General features: G+C 36.0%; 1 protein-coding gene across 2 annotated transcripts in view; it reads left to right on the top strand.

Moving 5' to 3' along the window:
• The window catches only part of CUNH11orf65 (chromosome unknown C11orf65 homolog), a 61,962-nt gene that overhangs the window by 21,203 nt on the left and 26,878 nt on the right, over positions 1-13,881 (top strand). The window lies entirely within an intron of this gene.

Here is a 13,881-nt window from a genome sequence, read left to right as displayed (position 1 = left end):
TTTAATAGGCATTCACTTTTATGAATATATTGCCATTTATTCATTCTACAGTTGATTGACTTTTGTATTTTTTCCATTTTGGGGCCATTATAATAACTGTTCCTGAGCATTTTCATGTCTCCTCATGCATACGTGTACAAATTTTTTTTTTTTTTTTGGTCTATACTCCACCTAGAAATGGAATTGCTGAGCAACAAGTTATGTGTATCACAACTTTGGTAGATAATGCCAGACTTTTTCCCAAAACTATTGTAGTAATTTTTATTTGCACTAGCAATCTTTGATATTCTTAATACTTTACAGTCTCACCAATACATAACATTGTCAGTTTGTAATTTGTATTTACCTGATACTTTTGTGACATAGAAAGTGCTTTTCAGGTCTCCTCTGTGTCTGTGTGTGTGGGTGTTTGTCTTCCCTATCCTTATGGGTTTTTTTTGGGGGGGATGGGTAGAGTTGGCTTTGTTTGTTTGTTTGTTTGAAGACAGGTCTCTGTCACCCAGGCTGGAATGCAGTGGCACAGTCAGCTCACTGCAACATCAGCCTTCTGGACTCAATCAGCCCCATGAATAACTGGGACTATAGATGCACACCACCATGTCCAGCTAATTTTTTGTATGTTCAGTAGAGACGGGGGGTTTCACTATGTTGGCCAGACTGGTCTTGAACTCCTGACATCCTGATCCATCTGCCTCGGCCTCCCAAAGTGCTGGGATTACAGGCATGAAGNGGGTTTTGCCATGTTGCTCAAGCTGGTCTTGAACTTTTAGACTCAAGTGTTCTGCCTACCTTGGCCTCCCAAAGTGCTGGCATTACAGGCATAAGCCACCACACCCCTTTCTGGTCTTTATCAGTTATTTGTATCTTTTTTTTTTTTTAACTACTTCTTTTTTCTCAATTTATTTTTTTGTGGTAAAGTACTCATAATATAAAATTTACTGTCCTAACCATTTTTAAGAATACAGCTTAGTGGTTCTAAACATGTTTATAAGGTGTGTAACCATGACCAACCATCACCACCACCCATCTCCATAAATCTTTTGACCTTATAAAACCAAAACTCACAGGGCGCGGTGGCTCACACCTGTAATCCCAGCACTTTGGGAGGCCGAGGTGGGCGGATCACGAGGCCAAGAGATCGAGACCATCCTGGCCAACATGGTGAAACCCCATCTCTACTAAAAATACAAAAATTAGCTGGGTGTGGTGGTGCACATCTGTAGTCCCAGCTACTCAGGAGGCTGAGGCAGGAGAATTGCTTAAACCCAGGAGACGGAGGTTGCAGTGAGTCGAGATTGTTCCACTGCACTCCAGCCTGGCACCTGGTGATGGAGTGAAACTCTTGTCTCAAAAACAAACAAACAAACAAAAAAACCAAAACTCTATCCTCATTCAATAGTAACTCCTTATTTTCCCTTCTACCTATCTCCCAGCAACTACCATTCTACCTTCTGTCCCTATGAATTTGACTAATTACCTCATGGGAGTGGAATTATACAGTACTTGTCTTTTTGTGATTGGCTTATGTCACTTAGCACAGTGTCCTCAAGATTCACCCATATAATAGTTTACTGCAGGATTTCTTTCCTTTCTTAAGGCTGAATAATATCCCATTGTATGTATATACTACATTGTACTTGTTCACTCATCCACTGATGGACACTTGGGTTGCTTCCATGTTTTATCTATTATGAATAATGCTTCTATCAATGGTTACACAGATATCTCTTTGAGACCATTCTTTTAATTCTTTTGGGTATATATCCAGAAGTGGAATTGCTGGATTATATGGTAATTCCATTTTTAAGTTTTTGAGGAACAACCATACTCTTTTTCACAGTGGCTGTACCATTTTGTACTCCCACCAATAATGCACAAGGGCTATATATTCTTTATAGAAGTCCCTTGTCAGTTATCTGTGTTATATGTATCTTTTTTTCACTGTATGGCTTGTCACTCTCTTGATGGAGTCTTTTTTATAATAAAAAAAATCAAATATATACAAAAGGAAAAAGAGTAAAGTCATAACCCACCATGTACCCATCATCTGGCTTCAACAATTAGCAATTCATGACCAGTCTTGTTTCATCTATACCTCTATTCACTTTCTACGACCCCTAGAAAGTTGTAGAAACAACTGGAACACAGTGGTATGATCACAGTTCACTGCAGCCTCAACCTCCTGGGGCCCGGTGACCCTCCCTTCTCAGCCTCACAGGTAGCTGGAGCAACAGGCACGTGCCATCATGCCCAGCTAATTTTTTCATTTTTTGTAGAGATGGGCTCTCCTTAAGTTTCCCAGGCTGCTCTCAAAGTCCTGGACTCGAGCAGTTCTTATGCCTCAGCTTCCTAGTGTGCTGGGATTACAGGCATGAGCCACTACACCCAGCTGGTGCTTTTTAAAAATTATTATACTTTAAGTTCTGGGTTACATGTACAGAACATGCAGGTTTTTACATCGTTATACATGTGTCATGGTAGTTTGCTGCACCCATCAACCTGTCATCTACATTAGGTATTTCTCCTAATGCTATTCCTCCCCCAGCCCCCTGGCCCCCAACAGACCCTGATGTGTGATGTTCTTCTGTCTGTGTCCATGTGTTCTCATTGTTCAACTCCCACTTATGAGTGAGAACCATGAGGTGTTTGGTTTTCTGTTCCTGTGTTAGTTTGCTGAGAATGATGGTTTCTGGCTTCATTCATGTCCCTGTAAAGGACATGAACTTATCCTGGTTTATGGCTGCATAGTATTCCATGATGTATATGTGCCATATTTTCTTTATCCAATCTATCATTGATGGGCATTTGGGTTGGTTCCAAGTCTTTGCTATTGTGAACAGTGCTGCAATAAATATACATGTGCATGTGTCTTTATAGTAGAATGATTTATAATCCTTTGGGTATATACCCAGTAATGGGCTTGCTGGGTCAAATGATATTTCTGGTTCTAGATCTTTGAGGAATTGCCACACTGTCTTCCACAATGGTTGAACTAATTTACACTCTCACAGTGTAAAAGCATTCCTACTTCTCTACATCCTCTCCAGAATCTGTTGTTTCTTTTTTTTTTTTTTTTTTTTTTTTTTTTTTTTTTTTTTTTTTTTTTTTGAGATGAAGTCTCGCTTTGTCACCCAGGCTGGGATGCAGAGGTGCGATCTTGGTTCACTACAACTTCTGCCTTCTGGGTTCAAGCAATTCTCCCATCTCAGTCTCCCGAGTAGCTAGGATTACAGGCGTGCACCGTGACGCCAGGCTAATTTTTGTATTTTTAGTAGAGATGAAGTTTCACCATGTTGGCCAGGCTGGTCTTGAACTCCTGACCTCTGGTAATCTGCCTGCCTTTGCCTCCCAAAATGCTGAGATTACAGGTGTGAGCCACCGCACCTGGCCATTTCCTGCCTTTTTAGTGATCACCTCCTAACTGGCATGAGATGGTATCTCCTTGTGGTTTTGATTTGCATTTCTCTAACGACCAGTGATGATGAGCTTTTTTTTCATGTTTGGCCGCGTGAATGTCTTCTTTTGAAAAGTGTCTGTTCATATTCTTTGCCCACTTTTTGATGGGGTTTTTTTTTCTTGTAAATTTGTTTAAATTTTTTGTAGACTCTGGATTTTAGCCCTTTGTCAGATGGATAGATTGTAAACATTTTCTCCCTCTTCACTCTGGTGATGGTTTCTTTTGCTGTACAGAAGGTCTTTAGTTTAATTAGATCCCATTGATCAGTTTTGGCTTCTGTTGCTATTGCTTTCGGTGTATTAGTCATGAAGTCTTTGCCCATACCTGTGTCCTTAATGGTATTGCCTAGGCTTTCTTCTAGGGTTTTTATGGTCTTAGGTCTTATATTTAAGTCTTTAGTCCATCTCAAGTTAATTTTTGTAAAAGGTGTAAGGAAGGGGTCCAGTTTGAGTTTTCTGCATATGGCTAGCCAGTTTTCCCAACACCATATATTAAATAGGGAATCTTTTCCCCATTGCTTGTTTTTGTCAGGTTTGTCAAAAATCAGATGGTTGTAGATGTGTGGTGTTATTTCTGAGGCCTCTGTTCTGTTCCATTGGTCTATATATCTGCTTTGGTAACAGTACCATGCTGTTTTGGTTACTGTGGCCTTGTAGTGTAGTTTGAAATCAGGTAGCCCGATGCCTCCAGTTTTGTTCTTTTTTTAGGATTGTCTTGGCTATATGGGCTCTTTTCTGGTTCCATATGAAATTTAAAGTAGTTTTTTCTAATTCTGTGAAGAAAGTCAGTGGTAGCTTAATGGGAATAGCATTGAATCTATAAATTACCTGGGTAGCATGGCCATTTTCATGCTACTGATTCTTTCTATCCATGAGCATGGAATATTTTTTCATTTGTTTATGTCCCCTCTCATTTCCTTGAGCAGTGGTTTGTAGTTCTCCTTGAAGAGGTCCTTTACATCCTTTGTTAGTTGTATTCCTAGGTATTTTATTCTCTTTGTAGCAATTGTGAATGGGAGTTTGCTCATGATTTGGCTCTCTGTCTGTTATTGGTGTATAGAAATGCTTGTGATTTTTGCACATTAATTTTGTATCCTGAGACTGCTGAAGTTGCTTATCAGCCTTAAGGAGATCTGGGGCTGAGACAATGGGGTTTTCTAAATATACGATCATGTCATCAGCTAACGGAGACAATTAGACTTTCTCTCTTCCGATTTGAATACCCTTTATTTCTCTCTCTTGCCTGATTACCCTGGCCAGAACTTCCAATACTATGTTGAATAAGTGTGATGAGAGAGGCCACCCTTGTCTTGTGCTGGTTTTCAAGGGGATTGCTTCCAGCTTTTGCCCATTCAATATGATATTGACTGTGGGTTTGTCTTAAATAGCTCTTATTATTTTGAGATACATTCCATCAATACCTAATTTATTAGGTATTTAGCAGTTTTTAGCATGAAGGGGTGTTGAATTTTATCAAAGGCCTTTTCTGGATCTACTGAGATAATTGTGTTTTTTGTCATTGGTTCTGTTTATGTGATGGATTATGTTTATTGATTTGCATATGTTGAACCAGGCTTGCATCCCAGGGATTAGGCCGACTTGATCATGGTGGATAAGCTTTTTGATGTGCTGCTGGATTTGGTTTGCTAGAATTTTATCGAGGATTTTTGCATCTGTGTTCATCAGGGATATTGGCCTGAAACGTTCTTTTTTTTTTGTTGTGTCTCTGCCAGGTTTTGGTATCAGGATGATGCTGGCCTCATAAAATGAGTTAAGGAGGAGTCCCTCTTTTTGTATTGTTTGGAATAGTTTCAGAAGGGATGGTACCAGCTCCTCTTTGTACCTCTGGCAGAATTTGGCCGTGAATCTGTCTGAATCTGGACTTTTTTTGGTTGGTAGGTTATTGACTACTGCCTGAATTTCAGAACTTATTATTGGTCTATTCAGGGATTCAGCTTCTTCCTGGTTTTGTCTTTGGAGGGTGTATGTGTCCAGGAATTTACCCATTTCTAATAGATTTTCTAGTTTATTTGCATAGAGGTGTTTATAGTATTCTCTGATGGTAGTTTGTATTTCTGTGAGATTGGTGTCGATATCCCCTTTGTGATTTTTTATTGTGTCTATTTGATTTTTCTCTGTTTTCTTCTTTATTAGTCTGGCTAGCGATCTGTCTATTTTGTTGATCTTTTTTTAAAAACCAGCTCCTGGATTTATTGATTTTTTTGAAGGGTTTTTTGTGTCTGTATCTCCTTCAGTTCTGCTCTGATCTTAGTTATTTCTTATCTTCTGCTAGCTTTTAAATTTATTTGCCCTTGCTTCTCTAGGTCTTTTAATTGTGATGTTAGGGTGTCGATTTTAGATCTTTCTCGCTTTCTCTTTTGGGCATTTAGTGCTGTAAATTCCCGTCTACACACTGCTTTAAATGTGTGCCAGAGATTCTGGTACATTGTGTCTTTGTTCTCATTGGTTTCAAAGAACTTACTTATTTCTGCCTTAATTTCATTATTTACCCAATAGCCATTTAGGAGCAAGACAATCAATTTTTGTGTATTAACTTTTTTCCTAACAACTTTGAAATCCTCATTTATTCTAATAATTAATAATATATACATTGATTATTTTGAATTTTCTATATAAACAATCATGTCATCCTCAATGACTTTTGTTTTTCCCTTTTCAAATATGATACATTTTATTTCCTTTTCTTGCCATTCTACACTGGCTAGAGCCTTCAGTAATGGTAAATAGAGTGATAACCAGTGTCTTATTCTGGAGTTCAGAGGGAAAGGATCGATATTTCATCATTACGTATGAGGTATACTATTTTTGTTTTGTTTTGTTATAGAATCCTTTTATCTGATTAAGGAAGTTGCCTTCTATTCCTGTTGAGCTAAAAGAGTTTTTTTATTTTGTTTTTAGAGGCCAGGTCTCACTGTGACACCCAGGCTGGAGTGCAGTGGTGCCATCATAACTCACTACAGCCACAACCTCCTGGGCTCAAGTGATCCACCCACCTCAGCCTCCCAAGTAGCTGGGACTACAGGTGTGTGCCACCATGCCCAGCTAATTTTTTAAAACTTTTTTTTGTAGAGATAGAGTCTTCCCATGTTGCTCAGACTGGTCTTAAGCTCTTGTCCTCAAGCAAACTTCCTGCCTTGGCGTTTCAGAGTGCTAGGATTACATACGTGAGCCACCGTACCAAGCCAAGAGTTTTTTTGTAACTCCAAGAACAGATGCTAAATTTGATGAGAACTGTTTTGCTTTGAGATACTATTTTTCTTTTGTTCTTAATTTTTGTTTGCATGTTAAATTTTCTTAGCATTCTTATAATATGTACATTTTGGTTATGATTATCTTATCCCTTTAAAATATCACTCAATTTAGTTTGCTAATATTTGGTATAAATATTTGCACCGATATTCATGCAGAACATGTAATTTACTGTCTCTGTCAGATTTTGGTATCACATTTAGCTAGGCTCCTAAAACAAATGTGGGAAATGTTTCTACTCTGTTTATTTTCTGAATTTCTTCTGCACATTGAGTGTTATTTCTTCCTTAAATGTACTTTGTGAGGATGTATTAGTAAAGCCATCTATGCTAGAAGTTTTCTCTATGAAAAAATTTAAATTACATTCAATTTAGAATTATAATTCTGTTTCTCTTTTGTATTTCTTCTTGTGCTAGCTTTGATAAGTTGTATTTTTCTAGGAAGTTTTCATGTAAATTTTCAAATTTATTGGCTTAAAATTGTTCATAATATCCTCTTATGATCTTTCTGATGTCTTAGAATCTGTAATAGTTATCTTTATTTTATTCCTGATATTGGTTATTTGTGTCTCCTTTTTTTTTCTTGAGCAATCTCTTTGGAGTTTATCATTTTTATTAGTCTTTTTCAAAAACAATTTTCAACTTTATTGTTTCTTTGTATTGTTCATTTGTGTCGCTGTTTATTATTTCCTTCTTTGTATTTTCTTTGACTCCTGTTTGCTGTTATTTTTCTAACTTTTTGAAATGGATGCTGAATTTATTTATTTGTAGCCTTTTCTGGTATTAAGTTTATAAATTTTTATCTCAGAATAATTTTAGCTGCAGCTTACAAGTTTTGATGTCATATTTTCATATAAAATTCAATTCAAAATAGTTTAAAATTTCTACTTTAATTTCAGTTATTTAGAATTGTACTTTTAAATTCCCAGACATGGGCTGGATGCGGTGGCTCACACCCGTAATCCCAGCACTTTGGGAGGCTGAGGTAGACAGATTGTGAGGTCAGGAGTTTGAGACCAGCCTGGCCAACATGGTGAAACCCTGTCTCTACTAAAAATATTAAAAAATTAGCTGGGCGTAGTGGTGCACGCCGGTAATCCCAGCTACTTAGGAGGCTGAGGCAGGAAAATCAACCTGGGAGACGGAGGTTGCACTGAGCTGTGATCATACCATTGTACTCCAGCCTGGGTGACAAGAGTGAGACTTCATCTCAAAAAAAAAAAAAAGAAAGAAAGAAAAATCTTTTTGTTTTCAGTCCTTATCTTGATTGCACTGTAATTTCAGTCCTCTGTTAATTGTCTATATTTATAAATTTTTATCTGTACTTGAAAAGAATATATATTTTTTGGTTGTTGAGCATAGTATTGCATAGATGTTAATTTGGTCCAGTTAGTCAGTTATGTTGATCAAATCTTCTATAGCCCTACTGATTATTTTTTTCTAATTGTACTATCAGTTATTGAGAGAGATGTATTAAAAACTTCCACTATGATTCAAGATTTGTCTGTTTTTCTGGTAGTGTATATGTATTTGAGACCATGTTATTAAGTAAATACTTATGTGAATACTTAAGATTATTGTATCTTTCTTGAATTGAACCTTTTATCATTATAAAGTGTGTCCCTTAAGGTCTCAATTTTCTGGTATAATACAACCACGCCCACTTTCTCTCTCTCTTTAACAAATCAGAAAGTTTTATTGGAAATAATATGGTGTTTCTTTTTCTATTATTGTACTTGCGGTTTTGAGACACATGTAGAAAATGCAGGTTTGTTATATAGGTGTACACATGCCATGGTGGTTTGCTGCACCCATCAACCCATCGTCTATATTATGTGTTTCTCCTAATGCTATCCCTCCCCTAGCCCCCCACCCTCTGACAGACCCCAGTGTGTGATGTTCCCCTCCCTGTGTCCATGTGTTCTCATTGTTCAACTCTTACTTATGAGTGAGAACATATGCACACAACTGTTTTTTATTTACACGGTACATCTTTCCTGTTATTTTACTTCTAAAATTCTGAATCTTTTCATTTTTGCTGTATCTTTTTGTAGGCAGCAGGTTGTTAGCCAGCATTGTTTATCCAGTAGGATATTCTTTGTCTTTTGTCTGAACATTTACTTCATTCACATGTAATGTAATTACCGATATTTGGGGATTTAAAGCTACCCTATTACTGTTTACTCTCTGTATGTCTCCAAAGTTCTGTATGCTTTTTCAACATGCTATGGCCTTCTTTGGGAATGACTTTTTCTGTTTTTGTATTTTTCTCTATATATTATCATTCTTTTACACTTATCCTACAGATTGCAACATGCATATTTAACTTATGAAAATCACATATAGATTGGCCTTTTTACCTTCTCCCAGACAATGCACTTTCTCATTGTCCCCTTTGACTTATATACTCTTGCTGTTGTATTTTTAAATTCTCTACTGATGGATCTTATGGTAAGAGTACAGTTAGTTTAATAAGAAACTACCAAAGTTTTTCCAACGTGGCTGTGCTGTTTTGCATTCCCACCAGCAAAGAATTACTGTTCCTCATCCTTGCTTAGCATCTAGTGTTGTCAGTATTTGAATTTGCTCATTCTAATAGGTGTGTAGAGGTATCTCATTGTTTTGTTTTTTGTTTGTTTGTTATTGTTGTTATTGTTTTGAGATGGAATTTCTGTCACCCTGGCTGGAGTACAGTGGCACAGTCTCGGCTTACTGCAACCTCCACGTTCCAGGTTCAAGTGATTCTCCTACCTCTGTGTCCTGAGTAGCTGGGAGTCACATGCCATCACACCCGGTTAATTTTTATATTTTTAGTAGAGACGGGTTTTCACCACATTAGCCATGGCTGGTCTTGAACTCCTGACCTTAAGTGATCTGCCTGCCTCAGCCTCCCAAAGTGCTGGGATTACAGGCTTGAGCCACCACACCTGGGCCCTCATTGTTGTTTTAATTTGTAATTTCCTATATACATATAACATTGAGCATCTTCTCATATGCTTATGTGTCATCTGTATATCTTCTTTGGTGAGATATCTTTATAGGTCTTTTGCCCATTTTTAAATAAGATTGTTTTCTTATAGTGAAAGGTAAAGAGTTCTTTGTATATTTTAGATACCAGCCCTTTATCAGATATGTGTTTGGCAAATATTTTCTTCCCAGTTTATGGCTTGTATTTTCATTATCTTAGTGCCCTTCATGAGTAAAACTTTTTAATGAAGACCATCCTATAATCTTTTCTTCTATTGTGCTTTTGGTGTTATAGCTAAAAAGTCATCACCAAACCCAAGCTCACCTAGATTTCCTCCTGTGTTATCTTTTAAGAGTTATGTAGTTTTGCATTTTACATTAAGTTATGATCCATTTTCAGTTACTGTTTTGTGAAAGGTGTAAGATCTTTGTCTAGATTATTTTTTTTCTTGAACATGGATTCCCACAATGTCCAAATGATATTCCAGCACCATTTGTTGACTATTCTTTCTCCATTAAATTGCCTTTGCTCCTTTATTGAAGAATAGTTAACTATGTTTGTGTGGGTTTATTTCCGTTGATTTATTTGTCTATTCTTTCACCAATACCACACTGTCTTGATTATTGTGGTTTCATCGTAAGTCGTGAAGTTGGGTAATGGCAATTCTCCAACTTTGTTGTTCACCTTCAATATCATAGTGGGTATTCTGGGTCTTTTGCCTTTCCACTTAAAATTTATAATCAGTTTGTCCTTGTACACAAAGTAAGTTCCTGGGATTTTTATTGAGATTGCATTGAATCTATAGATCAAGATGGGAAGAGCAGACATCTCGGCAATATTGAGTCTTCCTATTCAGGTATATGGAATATCTCTCCATTCATTTAAATCTTCTTTGATTTCCTTCATCTCATTCTTGTAGTTTCTCTCATACAGATGTTTACATATTTTGTTGGATTTATACCTAAGTACTTTACTTTTTTAGGTGCTGATATAACTGACATTGTATTTTCAGATTTCAAATTCCAATTGCTTATTGCTGATATATAAGAAAGCAGTTGACTTGTATATTGACCTTGTGATTTATTGGGATTTTTTAACATAGACAGTCATGTCATCTGTGAACAAAGACACTTCTTTTTCCCCCTTCTCAATCTGTATACTTTTCATTTCCTTTTCTTGTCTTACTGCGTTAGCTAGGAGTTCCAGTGTGATGTTGAATAGAAAAGGTGAGGGGACATCTTCGTAGGGAAACATTTAGTGTCTCATCATTAAGTATGATGTTAGCTCTATATTTCTTGTAGATACTATTAAGTAGAGGAAGTTCCCCTCTATTCCTAGTTTGCTGAATTTTTTATCATGAATGGGTGTTAGATTTTGTCAAATGCTTTTTCTGCATCTACTAATATGATCACATAACTTTTCTTCTTTAGCCTGTTGTGGTACAATGTAATAATGGCCTTGCATAAAAAATCCCACTCAATCATGGTGTGTAATTATTTTTATCCATTGTTGGATTTGACTAATTTTTTGAGGATTTTTAAATCTATGTTGATGAGAGATATTGGTCTATTTTCATGTAATGTCTCTGTATGGTTTTTGTATTAGGGTTATGCTGGCCTCATCAAATGTTTTAGGAAGTATTCTCTTTGATTTTATTTTCTGGAAGAGACTGTAGATAGATAGTATAATTTCTTTTTTAAATGTCTGGTAGAATTCACCAGTGAATCCATCTGGGCCTTGTGCCTTCTGTTTTGAAAAGTTTTAATTATTGGTTCCATTGAAGTGATTCTCCTGCCTCAGCCTCAGCTGAGACTACAGGTGCGCACATCCATGCCTGGCTAGTTTTTGTGTTTTTAGTAGAGACAATATTTCACCATATTGGCCAGGCTGGTCTTGAACTCCTGACCTCATGATCCACCCTCCTCGGCCTCCCAAAGTACTGGGATTACAGGCGTGAGCCACCACACCCAGCCTGATTCTATTTCTTTAATAGAGATAGGCCTAATAAAATTATCTACTACTTCTGTGATTTTTGGTAAATTATGTCTTTAGGGAATTGATCCCTTTCATCTAGGTTATAAAATTTAAGAGCATAGAGTTATTTGTGCTCTTAAAATTCATTATCCTTTTAGCATCCATGCAATCAGTAGTGATGACCTCTATTTTGTTTCTTTTTTTTACCCTCACCATTTTAATTCTTTCCAAATTTTATTCCAAAAAAAGGGGAATGTGTCATGAAGAGTCCTTGAAGAGTAGATTAAGATGTCCATGAAGAGTGACCATCATCATGACAATAAAGTATTCAATTAGACAGAAATGACAAGGACCCATTTCTGATATTAGTAATTTGTGCTTTCTGACTTTCTTTCATAGCTACCCTAGCCAGAAGTTTATCAATTTTATTGATCTTTTCAAACCAGCTTTTTGTTTCTTTTATTTTTTCTATAGATTTCTTGTTAACAATTTCATTGATTTCTGCTCTAATCTTTATTATTTATTTTCTTCTACTTGCTTCAAATTTAATTTGCTTTTCTTTTGTAGTCCCTCAAGGCAGAATATTGGATTATTTCTTTCAGATCTTTTTTGTTTTCTAATATGCACATTCAGTACTATACATTTTCCTGTAAACTCTGTTTTTGCTGAATCCTTCAAATTTTTATAAGTTGTATTTTCATTTTCATTTATTTCAAAGTATTTTTACTTTGAAATAAATGAAAATGAAAGTATTTTCTCTTGAGATTCTTTATTTGACCTACTTGTTATTTAGAAGTCTGTTATTTAATTTTCAAGTTTTGGGGTTTTCCAGCTATCTCTTTGTTACTGATTTCTAGTTTAATACTATTTAGGTGTGAGAGCATACTTTGTATAATTTCTATTCCTTCTAAATTTGCCAAGATGAGCCCATATATGACAAATCCACAGCTAATATTGTATGGAATGGTGAAAACTTGAAAGCACTTCCTCTAAGAACTGGAAAAAGACAAGGATGCCCACTATTACCACACATATTCAGGATAGTACTGAAGTCCTAGCCAGAGCAGTCAGGCAGAAGAAAGAAATAAAAGGTATTCAAATGGGAAAATGAGAAGTCAGATTATGTCTTTTTTGCTGATGATATGATCTTATATATAGAAAAACCTAGAGTCCACCAAAAAACTCTTAGATCTGACAAATGAATTCAGCGAAGTTGTGGGATACAAAAATCGGTAGCATTTCTATACACCAACAATGAACTAGCTGAGAAAGAGATCAAGAAGGCATTCTTATTTACAATAGCTATAAAAAAATAAAATACCTAGGAATGCATTTAATCAAGGAAGTCAAAGATCTCTACTGAGAAAACTATGAAACACTGATTAAATAAATTATAGATGGCACAAAACAAATGGAAAAATATCACATGCTCATGGATTGGAAGAATTAACATTGTTCAAATATCCATACTGCCCAAAGCAATCTACAGATTCAGTGCAATCCCTATTAAAATATCAATTTCATTTTTCACATAGTTAGAAAAAAAAATCCTGAGATTCATATAGAACTAAAAATAAGCCTCAATAGCCAAAGCAATCCTGAGCAAAAAGAACAAAGCTGAAGACATCAGCCTACTTGACTTCAAATTATATTAGAAAGCTGTAACCTAAATAGCATGATACAGTTATAAAAATAGATAACATGGGTTAATGGAACAGAATAGAGAACCCAGAAACAAAGGCACACATTTAGAGTCAACTGATCTTTGAGAAAACTGACAGGAACATACACTGGGGAAAATATACCCTCTTCAATAAATGGTACTAGGAAAATTGGATTGCTGTATGCAGAAGAATGAAACTGGATCCCTATCTCTCACTATATAAAAAAAATCAACAAAAGATGGATAAAAGCTTAAACATAAGACCCCAAACTATAAAAATACCGGAAGAAAACAGGAAAAACTCTTCTGAACACTTGTCTAGGCAAAGAAATTATGACTAAGGCCTCAAAAGCACAGGCTACAAAAAGAAAAATGTACAAATAGGACTTAATTAAACTAAAAAGCCTCTGTACAGCAAAAGAAATAATCAATAGAATGAAGAGACAACCTCTTCCATTCAGTAGAATGGAAAAAAGTATTTGCAAACAATTCATCTGATAGGGAACTAATATTCAGAATATACAAGGAACTCAAACAACAACAAAACATAA

The sequence above is a fragment of the Cebus imitator genome, unplaced genomic scaffold, assembly GCF_001604975.1.
Source record: "Cebus imitator isolate Cc_AM_T3 unplaced genomic scaffold, Cebus_imitator-1.0 Scaffold194, whole genome shotgun sequence".
Lineage (NCBI taxonomy): Eukaryota > Metazoa > Chordata > Mammalia > Primates > Cebidae > Cebus > Cebus imitator.
This window is presented reverse-complemented; position numbering and strand designations above follow the sequence as displayed.